The sequence below is a fragment of the Dasypus novemcinctus genome, chromosome 12 (genome assembly GCF_030445035.2).
Source record: "Dasypus novemcinctus isolate mDasNov1 chromosome 12, mDasNov1.1.hap2, whole genome shotgun sequence".
Lineage (NCBI taxonomy): Eukaryota > Metazoa > Chordata > Mammalia > Cingulata > Dasypodidae > Dasypus > Dasypus novemcinctus.
In genome coordinates this window covers 89,054,708-89,068,690 of record NC_080684.1, presented here as the reverse complement: position 1 = coordinate 89,068,690, position 13,983 = coordinate 89,054,708, and the positions used below count along the sequence as shown (strand labels likewise).

The window sequence follows — 13,983 nt, the reverse complement described above, 5'->3', positions numbered from 1 at the left end:
CGCGGTCCCCATGCCTCGTCTTGTCCCTTGGCTCCACCACGGAACCTTCCAGACTTCTTGTAGCCACCCAGGTCCTGGGAACACGGCCTCGGCTGCTGCCTGCAGGAGCGCGCAGGCCTGGCTCATCAGCGGGCTCTTTCCTTCGCGTACTTAAATAAGTCATCCTGCTGCTGACAGTCACTGTCCTTGCCCCATGCCACTTTTAGTTTATTTGGGGGCTGTTATGGTCTGAATCAAACCGAAAGTCTGCGTTAAAAATGTAAATGCTAACGAACACTTTAAAAATTCTCTTGTTTCTCATGGATTTCTAGGACTTGGGACGGGGGTGGGGGTGGGAGGACAAGATCCCAACTATGGATTGGGGCACAGCGCTAGGCCCAAGCAAGGTGCTGCTTCCTTTAGGCCTCACAGCCTTACTGAAGGGGGAGGCGGATCCCTTTTCTAGGGTAGAGAAACTGAGGTTCAGAAAAATGACCTTCCTTGTCTAATGCCGCATAACCAGCAAGCCCAGCACTCAGTGGTCATGCTCATGCAGGGAGAGAAGAGAAAGTGGACGCTGACCTTGAATTAGGTAACAGCTATGCAAGGGAGGGTGGGGGCACCCCCAAGAGAATCGCCTCAGGAGCTTCTGGGATGAATATACCACACTGATGAAAGCTGTCGAAGTGGGGAGTGGGGTATATGGGAACCTCATATTTTTTATTGTAACATTTTGTGTTAAAGATTTATGTATCTTAAAAAAAAACAAACAAAAAAAAACAGCTTCTGGGGACCCGGATCCAGGCACAAGAAAAGAAAATGGGTCAGGTTCTTAAGAGCTAGGATTAGGAGGGATCAGGGGAGGGTAGAGGAAAAAAAAAGGAAAAAAAAAAGATAAATATAAAAATTAGGGGAAAGGAACAATAAAGGACTTTTAACAGAAAAAGAGGGAAGGGTCTTGGACCCTAGTCCACGGGCTCTGGACGAGCCTGGTGTTCTCACAACCACCCAGGATGGCCTTGGGTGGAGGCATTCCTTCTGGTCAGTTCCCCCATTTGGCACAAAGGAGGAGTGACCAGAGACCAAGTCCAGGGAAGCCCCCACAGGGCCACAAGGCGGGAGCAGCAAGGACCCCCCACAGGAGCACAAAGGCTGGGGTCGGCGGGGTCTTCCCCGAAGGGGCCTTTGCCCAGCAGGGCAGGACACCTCCCACGCTGCTCCGCCAGCCGCGATCCGCCCCCTGCCTCCGGGACCCCTTCGGCTGCCTTCAGGCCTCCTAAATACCTCTCAGGGGCCGAGCCTCCAGCATCCGCACGCTCTGTGGTTGAACCTGCTTTCCCCCGGCAGGAACCCCTTTCCATCCAGCATCCTGACTCACCTGGCTCACCCATCGAGTCCCAGCTGGTGGCCCCACCCTAAATCTGGGCAGGGTCCCACCATGAGATTGGCTACAAATTGAAAGGGTGCCTGCAAAATGCTGAGTACCTTGCTTGCAGGTGCAAAGTACTTAATACAGGAAAGCTACTCTTGCCATCATGATTATTAACCCTAATAGAAGTGCCCCACCACTACGACATGGTGGGGGCCGGTTACCTCTGCTGGATCCTACTGAGAAGCTGACAGCCTCCTTAGCACCTTGTTCTTCCCCCACCGTGGCTCTCATGGCTCTGCCCTTTAATTTTCCACGTCCAGCCTGTCTTCCTTCTGTACTATGAGCTATTTGAGGGTGGGGATGGCACCTTTGCCTGCTGAATCCTCAGCACCTGGCACAGCACCCAGTATCTTCCATGGACATTCAAGAGATTGTGGAATGAATAAACGGTTGCTTGGACGCTCCTAACGAGGGGGGCTGTCCACCTCCCTCATTATAGGTCAATTCTACCGATAGCAATTTCTTTCCTTCGTTGGGCCACCAAGCTTCTTATGGGTTTTAACTTTCTATCTACTGGACCTAGTTTTGGCTTCTGGAAAAGCTCTGTCAAGACAGTCCTTCAGGGAAACGGACTTTGGCCCAGTGGTTAGGGCGTCCGTCTACCACATGGGAGGTCCGCGGTTCAAGCCCTGGGCCTCCTTGACCCGTGTGGAGCTGGCCCACATGCAGTGCTGATGCGCGCAAGGAGTGCCGTGCTACACGGGGTGTCCCCCGCGTAGGGGAGCCCCACGCGCAAGGAGTGCGCCCGGTAAGGAGAGCCACCCAGCTCGAAAGAAAGTGCAGCCTGCCCAGGAATGGCGCCGCCCACACTTCCCGTGCCGCTGATCACAACAGAAGCGGACAAAGAAACAAGACGCAGCAAAAAGACACAGAAAACAGACAACTGGGGGAGGGGAGGGGAATTAAATAAATAAAAATAAATCTTTAAAAAAAAAAAAGAGAGTCTTTCAAATCTATGTCATCACCAACATGTCCCTCTGTCTTTGGTCCTTTGTGTTGAACATCCATTTTCTTTCCATAGTTCTGTGTAGCACAAGGCCTGTCACCGAGATAGTGTCTTCAAATTTGTTGACAGTGCCTCAAAATGTGATACCCAATGGCTCCAGGTGTATTTTATCTTAGAAATTAAGTCTTCGCTCTTGATGTCTGGGATGGGTGGAGGATGAGAAACTATCAGCAGGAGGGCAGTTCCCCCAGGGCCACCTTCCAGTACTTTCCATGCCCTTTCGATCTCTGCCACAGGCCTCAGGCAGAACTGCCCTTGGAGTAGAGGGGAGAAGAGACCCAACACTTCTGAGGCAACTCCAGATTTGTAAGCCCTTGTGAGAAGGGATCAAAAAATACAGAGCAAGATTTCAATACATGTTCCCCAAAGCTTTAGGGCTGCAGAGAACTTTTCATTTCCTGGTGCTGGGCTGTCAGGTGAAAGGTAAGACTGAGTGGGTGGCTCGGGTCCCTCCCACCTGCAACTACCCCAGATTGGAACCGTTCACTTTTATCTGGAGTTGAAGGCAATATTTTGTTTAAAGTGTGTTTCTTCTCAGAAAGAGTGGGAGAAACACTTCTGAGGCATGCAAAGATGCACAGCATGGTCCCTTGAGCAGAATTGGAATTCAGTAAATGTTAATGAAATCATAGCATCCAAACAGCCTCCATTTCAAAATAAACAACCAGAGAGTCACATTCTTGGCTCCCATTAAACTTTAACAGAGAGAACCCACAGATCATTTTCACAGGAACCAATGCCAAATGGAAAATCAGGTCTCTTACTTCCAGTATTAATTTTGTAATGCAAATAAGATATGAGAACAAAGCTTTAGGTTAATTTAGAAATTAAGTTGATGGTGGCATACTGATTGATTTTGAGCAAAGAGATAAATCAGGGACTGGGCTACCAGAAAGGGTCTGCTGAAAAAAAATCCAGGTAGGAAAAGCTAAATTATTTGGAAATGGGGCTTAAGATCAGGAATAGTAATAATGATAATGAGGAACAGGGACTAAGTGCTCGGTTCCTTGAAAGTGCTAGTCACCCAACTTCTGTGGCTAGCCCAGGAGGCAGGGCTACTATCTGTGACTTGCCCGAGGTCACATGGCATGGCACCCAAAGCCAGGCCATCGGGCTGCCCAACCCCGTCTTTAAAAATGCCCCCCTGGGTCACCAAGCACTGCTGCACCTCCCATATTTTAGGCTCACATCAAATACAAGGTCAGATTCAATTCCAGGGCAGCGGATGTAGCTCAAGTGTTTGAGTGCCGGCTTCCCATGTATGAGGTCCTGGGTTCATTCACCGGTACCTCCTAAGAAAATAAAAAATTTTTAAAAATTAAAAAAAAAAAATCTATTCCATGTAGAACTGTCTCATTGGATGGCAAAGGAGCCGGTCCCTTCTTCTTGTCCCTGGAGAATGTGAACACATGGGCTGCCCACCCCCCATCTCCTCCTGCCCACCCCACACTCCCTGCCATTACATCTCCAAAATAAATAGGCAGGTGTCTGGGTGCAGGCAGCCCTTTCTCAGACAAGGGCCCCAATCAACGAGATTAACTTGGCAAGGCTCTGGGGATCACAGGGTTGATTAGGTATTTCAGTCGTGGTGGCACCTGGAGCTCTGAAGTATAAACAGGATTCTCTACCCAGAAGGTAAATGACAAAACAAATCCCCCCAAACCCAGCAGGTTCTGGCTGCAGCTTGAGGAGAGCTTGACTAAAAATTGACCCAAAGGCCCCCTGGCACTGTGGAGCACTGGCCATTCCAGCTCCTCTGTCACCTATGTGACCTGCACTGACTACTGTCATCAAGGCCACTCCTTTCCTGCAGGAAGAATCGTAAAGAGCAGATAAAAACAAACCAGGGAAGTTCCTAAATTTCTTCCCAGTAGTCCAGCACTGAAAACAGAGTGGGTAATTTTCTTTCCATATCATCATTATTGCAAAATGCTGAGTATAAAGTAATGTCATTATGTTGCTGATCTCTCTTCTCCACCTCCCCCAACTCCCTTCTCCCCGTCCATCAGCATCATCGGGGAAATTTTCTTTTAGAACCAAGTAATTGACAGAGTGCCTCCTGAGTGCCCAGAACTGCCAGGACACTGTTTTCAGGGCATCAGGTACCTCGAGAGATGCCAGCACACCTCCTCAGCAGCAGCACCGGCACAATCATTTAATAAGATCTCAAAGGTCACCTCTGCTCTATTAGCTCACCATGCTGGCTGCTGCTTGCCTCATTCCATTATTTCAAGGGTGCTATTTTTTTCTTTCTTGCCTACTTCGTATGCACTGACACAAAACTCCTATTTGCCAATCGCATGGAATTCTAACCTGGGCAATTGTCCAGACTCTCTCCAGCGGAGTGTGTGGGTTATCCTCTCTTCCCATTTCTTCTCACCCCCATCCATTCTCCACCCTTCTTTGCCCTGCTCTGTTCCCTGGGAAACTGAACCCCGTATATGGCATCATCTGGACTCCTTGTTGGCTGGCTTCTGTTTCTTTTTGGCCAAGAGGAACCAGCAGAAAATGGAGGACAAAAGAGTGGGGGAGAGGCAGAGAGATGGCAAGATTAGGGTATCTCTTCCCTGCTTTCATTGTGGTTCTGGCAGAGACTGGGTCTTGGGGTGGTCATGGCTTACCGCTGTTGCCAGCCTTAGGCTGACTCAACAGCTCTTGCTAGTTTCCTAATTCCTGCTCACATCTCTCTAAGTTGCCCCTCATTAGGGTCTCTGAGTTGAATTCTGTTTCCTACTAATTCCCTAAGTCACTGAGTCACTATGACAAGGCCTTCAGGTACCGTTTAAAGGAAGTGTTCCAAGGGGGATCGACCAGCTTTGGATATGGCCTCATATGACCATGCTCCAAGCCTGTAACTTTGAAATATCGACTGGACTACGTGAATGCAAATGCAGACTAGGTACATACCCCACATTGGTTGCCTAAGGCTTTCAGGGGCATTCGTTCCATGTAACACCAAAGCAGTGGAAACAATGTGGATGCCCAACAACAGGGGATTGGTAAATGAGTGTTACAGGAATAGGATGGTGTGCAGTCAGCCTCCACAGTGGCCCCAAATGATCCTGGTCTCCTAGTATTCATGTCCTCATGTAATGTCTTCCTGGAATGGATAGGGATGGCCTGTGTAACCATTAGAGCACTGTCCACATGACAATGTGTGACTTCCAAGGCTAAGTCACAGAAGAGTTTCTGCCTGGCTTTCTCTCTCTTGGACCGTTCACCGTGGGGTCAGCCACGATTTAAGAGGACACTCAAGCAGCCCAATGGAAAGCACCAACTTCCTAGGCATGTAAGGGGTTGTCTTGCAAGAGAGGATCCTCCAGCTCCAGCCAAGCCTTCAGATGGCTTTGGCCCTGGCCAACATCTAACTGCAACCTCACAAGAGACCCCAAAACACAGCTGCCTAGCCAAGTCACTAGTGAATTCTTGACCCACGTAAAGAGTGAAAGATAAGGATTATTGCTGTTTTAAGCCACCAAGGTTTGAAATGATTTGTTATGCAGCAAAGATAAAATAGATGCAAACATCATACAGTAGATAAAACATTACTTTGGACAATGTTTAGTGGTGTAGAAATGCTCACACTCTCTTAACTGAAAGGAATAGGATATAAGAACTGATTTCATTTTTTAAAGTGTATACTTTTTATATATTCATCAAAAATGACCGAAAGATAAATTTAAATGTTTAAACTGATTCTCTTTGGGTAGAGGAATTAAAAAGTTCTTCTAATTTTAAGTCTTTCCATGTTTTCTAAAATGATCAATTTTTATAACCTTAAAATAGTGCCAATAGAAATCAGCTCTCCTGGTATATTAAAAAGTGGAAATTCATTTTGCATAAAGTACAAACGCTCAGCTCCAATTTTCCAGATTAAGCTGTTGACATCCAGTGAGGAAAACACGAGGACAATGAGGACCTGGCAGGCTGCCCCTGGGCTCGTCTCTTGTTCTCATCGCACTTCCTCCCCTTAGGTCCAACCTGGCTTGACAGTTATCAGTAGTTACATTCCAAGGTGTCTTCCAGAGAATCAGAAAACCTTGCAGGTGAAAGACCTTCAGGTGAGCCTCCAGCATTATGAGCATGGCTGCCCAGGCTCTTTTGGAACACTGTGACAGGCACGTCACCTCCCCATGGCACAGCCAACCCACTGATGGGAAACTCGCAGCCTTAGAAAGGTCTCAGCAAGAATGAATGGGCATTCCTCAGAACTCCTACAACTCAACAACAGAAAGACACACGACCCAATTTAAAAAAGGGGTAAAAGACCCGAAGAGACATTTTTCCAAAGAAAACAGAGCAAATGGCCAATAAGCGCACGACGAGCACATGTGCATGAATTCAGAACCTAGAACACGGGTTTCCAGCAGGGGCCGGGTGCAGGAGGGGAATGAGGAATTAATGTTTAATTGGTATGGCATTCCTGTGATGGAAAAGTTTCGGCAATGCATGATGGGGATGGAGGTACAACTTTGCCTTTTGAATTGCATGTGTGAAAAGGGAAATTTTAGGTTGTATGCAAGTTACCACACACACACAAACACACGTAACTGTACAACGCCAAGAGTGAACCCTAATGTAAACAGTGAGCTAAATTAATAGCATAATTATAAAACTAATGTTTCATCAACTGTAACAAGATATCACACTAATGCAAAAAGAAAATTCTGTGTGAGTCTGCGTGGGGAGGGGCGGTTTGGGGAACTCTACTTTCTGCATGAGGTTTCTGTAAATCTACACGACTTTAAAAAAAATAGAGTGACTAGGCGTTCCCCTCACGTTGGTTACCTATTCAACAAACATGGAATGAGTGGCTGGTCTGCGAGCTTCATGATAACAAACACTGTTTTGTCTACTCCTGCATCCTTAGCACCTATTACAGTACCTAACCAGGCAGTAGGTACTCAACAAATACCTGCTGAACGAATGACTGAATAAATGAATGCAGAGTATTTGTCAGGCACTTGAGGCTGTGGGGATCCAGCGTTAAGTGTGACATACCATAGCTGGTCCTGGCTTTCACTGCGCTTAGAGACTAGCAGAAGAGAAGGGCATTAAAGAAATTAATATTTAACTGCCACAACAACGAATGTAATAAAGGAACACTGCAAAAGGCTGCAAGAAACCCAGGTGAGGGGTCTCGGGGAAAGCTTCCCTGAGAAAACGACATGTAAGAAGACAAGACTTGCAGAATAAGGAGTTGGACAGGAAAAAAGAAAGGAAAGAGAGAGAACATTGCAAGCAGAAAAGAAAATCAACAGAGGCCTTTAGAAGCTTATTGCAAGAAGAAACCAAAGAACAGGAAGTGAGGCTAGAGCACAGGGCGAGAGGGCGCTGAGGCCGAGCTGGGCAGAATGGAACCCCCAGGTCTTAGAAAGCATGCTGCTGGCGTCTGCGCTGCAGCTTCTTCCCTCCGTGCGAATGGGGAAGTGGGTCCATCCACCAGGGAGAAGCTGGCTGAGCTGGCAGCACCCCTCATCTGAGACTGAATAAGGACAGAGGATGGACTGGCGTGAGCAGGTGCCCGCCAAGGCCCCTAGAGAACCGACTGAAGCCACCGTCACGACCAGCTCAGCCATGCCAGGCTGGCAGAGCCAGCGCGGGAGGAGCGGGAGAGGAGGCTGACGGCCACCTGCAGGAAGCCACGCCAATTGGTGGGTAGATGATTGCCCCTTTAGGATAAAAGTCTGTGCTCTGTAAACTCAGCTGCTTCAGGGTTGTTGGTTTTTCCTTGTTGCTTTTTTTCCTTGTTTGGGATTTGTTTATCTTTTCACTTCCTAGTTTAATTTCCTTTTAATAAAGTTCTAATCTTGTCTTGGCTCACCTAACAGGAAAACAGATCAGTTCACAGCTAATCTAGGGGGAGGGAGAGGGGGCGGCTTGGAGCCCCTCGGAGGCCAGGCCCAGTGGGGGGAAAGCAGGGGTTGAGGAGGCTTGAGGAGGCACCTGCAAAATTCAGACAGACAGACAGATAGACAGCAAACTGAAGACGATGGCAGCGCTGCCTTCCCCTGCCCTCCACCCCCACCCAGCGCAGGTCAGGTTCCCCTCACAAATATTTCTTTCCCAGCAGGAGGGGGACCCGAATTCCAATCCTGGCCCAGCCCTTTGGTTCTGTGATGGGTAAGTCCTCTAACTTCTCTGACCCTCAGCTTCCTCTCCTGTATAATGGGGACGATGATCAGAGTATCTGCCTTACAGGATCACTGCAAGTACCTGGCACAGGGTGAGAGGACTCAGGTAACAGTAATTAGTATTAATTTAAAAGTATAAGCCTTGCTTCAGCGGATCTGCTCTCCTCAGGTATTCATGCCAATAGCCACAGGCCTACTCCAGCACCCGGGACCAGTTCTGACCCCAGACTGTCTCCTGAACTCAAGCCTCCAGGGTCCAGCCTCAACCCCACTTCCAGGGGCCAGGCCTGAGGGCAGGAATCAGACCTTCTGCCCCACCTGCCCAGTCAGCCCTGCCTCCTCTTCCTGAGACAGAGGCACCCCTCCCGGGAGGGCACAGCCCCGCAGACATGCCAAAGCTCGCTGGGAATCGCCAGCCCAGGACTCAAAACCAGACTCCAGGCCCTTCCTCTTCTCTCCAATGCTGCCTCCAAGGCCTGGAAAATACAAAGCCGGAAAGCTCCTCTGGAAGGAGGGCAAACTGGCTTGATGGGATGCCCGGGCAGTGCCAGGCCAGTGGCAGGGAGCACAGGTGTGTCTTCTTGGCAGCTGTCGGCAAAGATGCTCTGCCTTTGAAGGGAGAGAACTGGCCACACATTAGATGCCCGAGGCAGGAAGGAGAATCCAGCCTCTGTGAAGGATGGAACCAGGGAGAAAAAATGCTTAAAACCGAGGAAGGACAGTAGTGCAAGGGTGGTATTTGGAGAGGCCATGGGATGTCTTTTCTTTTTTTAAGATTTATTTTTATTTATTTATCCCTGCCCCCCCACCTTGCCGCTTGCTTGCTCTCTGCTCTCTGTCCATTCACTGCACGTTCTTCTGTGTCTGCTTGTCTCCCTTTATTGCGTCATCTTGCTACGCCAGCTTTCCGCGGTCACGGGCCGTCAGCTCTCTGCAGTCGCGGGCCAGCCTGCCTTCACAAGGCCCTGGGACGCTAACCCAGGGCCTCCCATATGGTAGACAGGAGCGCAACTGGTTGAGCCACAGCCGCTTCCCTGCCTGTCATTTTATGGGGTGGAGAGTCGAAAGGCAGTCCCAAGATGAAATTCAGCAGGAAGACACGGAAGCCTGCCCGGTGGGAAGGGAGACATCTCTGGGGGTTCCCGGACAGATACTCACAAGCATGTCCTCTGGGTGGGTGTCCCATCAGCCTCTCAGCAGCAGGGGAAGCCTCTCTCTCAAGAGGAAGCCACTCTCCTTCCAGGAACCCACACAAATTGCACCAGGCAGAAAATCAGTCCCCACTAGCAGGTGGCAAAGTTGAAGAGACCTAGGACACCCTACCCTTGCCGATCGCCTGCCCCACCCCCCCACTGCCAAACTCCATGGCAAATAAGAATACTGGAATTGTTCCCTCTCGGTACCAGAGGAATACAGTATGACTGTTCACGAGATGAGATGACAGCCCAGCAAAGTTCTCAGGTGCTCTCTTCTGCCCTGGGTTGAAACAGAGAAGTCTTTGCTTCACAAGCGCTGCATGAACAAATACAGGGGACCCCGACCAGACACCTGGGTACACCTGACCTTTCCATCCCTGATCCCAAATCTCAAATGAGGTTTTCTGGACAAAGGAATTTTCCAGATAAAAAAACACCTCTCTAAGTGTCATTTAAAAAAAAAAAAAAAAGGAAATTCTCTAAAGGTATCAGGGTTGTTTAACAGAACATATTGGGGAAAATCTAGCCTGTTACTGATAATCCCACATCAATGCACTAACTCATACTGGGGCACAAGGCCCCTCTATGCTATGGAAGAAGGGTGCAAGACTTGGGTTTTGAGGCCATGGGTCTAGTCCCATCACTGCTGTTGACTCAGGTAATCCTATAAGCTTCCATTTCCTCACCTAAAAATGGTAAAATGGGGGGGGGGCACGCAGGGCAGAGTGAGAAGCAACAACTCAACAGGATTTTTTTGATAAATAAATTGAGATGTATCAGAACCTTGGATATACTAGGGACTTAATTAATGTGGTAGTTTATCCCTTAAAATAGTTTATCCCTTAAAATATTTTCAATGTAACTCTTTGTAAAAAATAAACCTGAACAGTTAAGCAACCTCTATTTGCCTTATATCCTGCTACATAATTTTAATTCGAAGATTTATTTTGGTTTTATTGTTTTAATTATAAAAGTAGTAAATGCTCATTGTAAAAAAAATCCATATCTCCCAAATAATTTCAATCCCCTCAAATTCTGAACGCCAAATAATGATTTTGAAAGGCAAAAATCAACTATTTTCCAACCACCCCGACATAGACTTACTATTTCATTATATATCTTCCTGGGTTTTTAAGAAATGCACAGCCACTCTCTGTTTTCACAATGGTAGAATTATTCCATGCATGTTGCTTGGTGATGGTTTTTCATTTGTGATGTCTCATGAATGATTTTTCCTATGAAAACACCATGGCTGCACACTGCCAGTTTAAGGGCAGTAGGGGTCCTACAGCATGGATCCAGCATGTTTTATTGAACTGATCTCTGCTGAATATTTGAGCTACTTCTAATTTTTCACTCCTAGGAACAACCTGAGATGAGTATCTATGTACCTGCACGCTTTCAATTCCCTGAGATGAGTATCTATGTACCTGCATGTTTTCAATTGGGGTTGTCATCCTCACACTAGAGACACCTCTAGAAGCAGATACCTTGCTGTGGGGGCTCCGTCCTGCACACTGCAGAGCGTTCAACAGCGCCCCTGGCCTCTACCCACTAGGTACCAGTAACATCCTCCCACTTGTGACAACCGAAATGTCTCCAGACATTGCCAGATGTCCCCCTGTGGGGGAGGAGGGCTGAGAACAACTTTTAAGATAAACTTCCAGCAGCAGAATTGCCAAGTGATGGGGTATTTTCCCTTGTAGTTTCAGGTTAAGACAACTGCCATACCCGCCCGCAATAGAGAAGGTACCCCAGCCCGGCCTAAGGAAGAGCCATCCTCCTCGGTTTTGCCAGGATGAAGTCAGAAGGGTCAACCACTGTTTTTTAATTTCCTTAAAAAAAAAATTGCTCGTGAGGTTGGGAAGTTTTCATCTTCTAAAAGATGTCTGTAGTCTCATAAACTGCCTTAGTGTGTCCTATATAATTTTTAAAAAATCATGTTATTCATGACCAGTTATATTTTTTCCCATGTCATAACTGTTTGTACAGATTTAGAGATTTAATTGACACTACAATAAATCCCACCTATTGCAAGTGTACAGTTTAATGAGTGTTAACAAACGTAAAGTAAACTTTGAGAAAATGCTACCACCACATCTAAATTGTAAAATACTTCCATTACCGCAAAGAGCTCCCTGATACCCACTGCAGTCAATCCTCAGGCAACCCCTGATCTGCTGTTATAATAGCATTGCCTTTTCCAGAATGTTCTTTCATAAATGGAACATGCTGTATGTGTAGCCTTTTGAGTCTGACTTCTTTCACTCAGCTTAATGTTTTGGCGATTCATCCTTTGTGCTGCGTATATTGGTAGTTGGTTCCTTTCTGATTTCTAAAAAGTATTCCAACTGTATGGCTCTACCTCATTTTATTTCTCCTCTCAGGAGTAAGCGGACATTTGGGTTGTTTCAAGTTTGGTGCCTTTATGAATAATGTTCTGAACTTTCATGTACAGGTCTTTGTGCTATGATCAGCTGTTGTAAAGGATTCTGCCATGTTAATCTTCAATCTACAATATACAAGAATGTCTTGTTAGAGTTCAAAACATGTGAACTGATACCACAAATGGCGCTTTATGGGGTCTGCAACTCCAGATCTGGATTTCAAGGCACATTAATCAGAAATTACTTCAAATGCCAGGGAGAGTCCAGGATGGCATAAAATGCTAACAAATGTCATGAGAAGCCAGATGTAACACTGAAACCCAGGCCCTAAAGCCACCAAGCCACAGTGTGCCTGAAAGGACGCACTGAGACCAGGAAAGGCACTTCACAGGACATTTGCAAGCTTCTCACTCCCAAACTGGTATTCTAGGAAAGATATTCTCAGCTTAAGTGCCAGGAGAAAACCCACGTGCTTTTTGGATCCGTGTCTGCCGGTGGTATTTGGGATTTGTTAAACTCAAAAGTCACTGCTCTTTGAAGACTGCCTGTGCCTTTCTGGTTTTAGAAAGCAGAAGAGAAGCTGAAAACTAAAGAAACGAAAGTTACAACCAACAAAAGGTGTTCCAGGATGTGGGCCCGTCCAGATGAAGAAAACCTTTCTATGTGTGAGCTGCACCCTGTCCTTGGGGCCTCCTCCGGAGTGACAGAGAAGACAGAGAAGGTGAGACAAATGTGCCGCGGTGGTTTCTCTTCAAAGCGACAAGGCCAGAAGAAGGGGACTCCTGGTGGAAACCAGCTTGCTTCCTGTGTTACCTCAACCCTAACTTTGCACCCTGCCCCACCCGACCCCCTCCCCCCCTCCCCAAATACGTATTCCATTCACCACGAGTAGCAGATTCAAGCAGCAGTTGTGGCTGCTGCTTCCCGGTCTCACCTGTCCTCCTAATTAGGGGCACTAGCTCAGTTTAGAAGAGACAACCAACCTCAGCCACGCCTGTTGCTAAGTCACACATTCTAGTCAAGTAACTTTCTGACTTGTTTTATTTCAGCCTCTAGTAAGAATACATTGTACATTACAACTCAACACACCCACACATATGCCAGTCGAAACAAAGTTTTCTGAGGCAGTACCTTTATCCTGACTACATGAGATGTCCTTGGAGATTTTTTTTCTTTTGTTCTTCTCCTTCTTCCTCCCTTCCTCCCTCTTCCTCTCTCCCTCTTCCTCCTTGCTCCTCCTCCTCCTCCTTCCAAAGTTGGTTATTACCTGCTAGGCTGGCTTCACCACCTACTAATGGGTCACAACCCACAGTCAGCAAACCACTGCCCTAGCCGACTGCTGGTGCATCTCCGACCCTGCAGCAGGGGTGGGCTGGGAATTCACTTGTAAGCCTGAGCTTGCACTAGATGCCAAGGAGACGCTAGCAAACCATGCGAGGTGTAGACACGGAGTTTTCAGTCTAACAGGGCCCAGGAATAGAAAGAGAAGTGCAGGGAGCTTGTGTTGGGGATGCCTGACCATATGTGCCTGTGTGTGCATGCATGTGTGTGTGTGTGTGTGTACAAAAAGAGAGAAGGGAGATGGGAAAAACTGACAGCTTTGCAGAGCCCTGGACAGGAGCCAGGCAGATGAAGTGCCTATACATGACTGGGTGAGTTGGGAGTGAGGGCAGAAAAGAGTTTGACACCAAGGAAACAGCACACACAAAGTCTCTGAGACAAGAAAATGCAAGCCATGGCAGAAGGCAAGGAATATGCACAGGAACACTGGACTATGAGAGCCAGGGTGGAGCATGGGCAGAGGCCAGACTGAGGAGGGCCTCATGGGCCTTATTAAGGATTTTGGACT

General features: G+C 47.6%; 1 protein-coding gene and 1 long non-coding RNA gene across 3 annotated transcripts in view; both read right to left on the bottom strand.

Moving 5' to 3' along the window:
- The window catches only part of CHST11 (carbohydrate sulfotransferase 11), a 277,222-nt gene that overhangs the window by 92,273 nt on the left and 170,966 nt on the right, over positions 1–13,983 (bottom strand). The window lies entirely within an intron of this gene.
- On the bottom strand, positions 9,308–10,639 carry LOC131280646 (uncharacterized). The gene is made up of 2 exons (XR_009188335.1): positions 9,955–10,639; positions 9,308–9,658 (listed from the first exon to the last, which is right to left on the bottom strand). It is a non-coding gene; the product is annotated as an uncharacterized lncRNA (long non-coding RNA).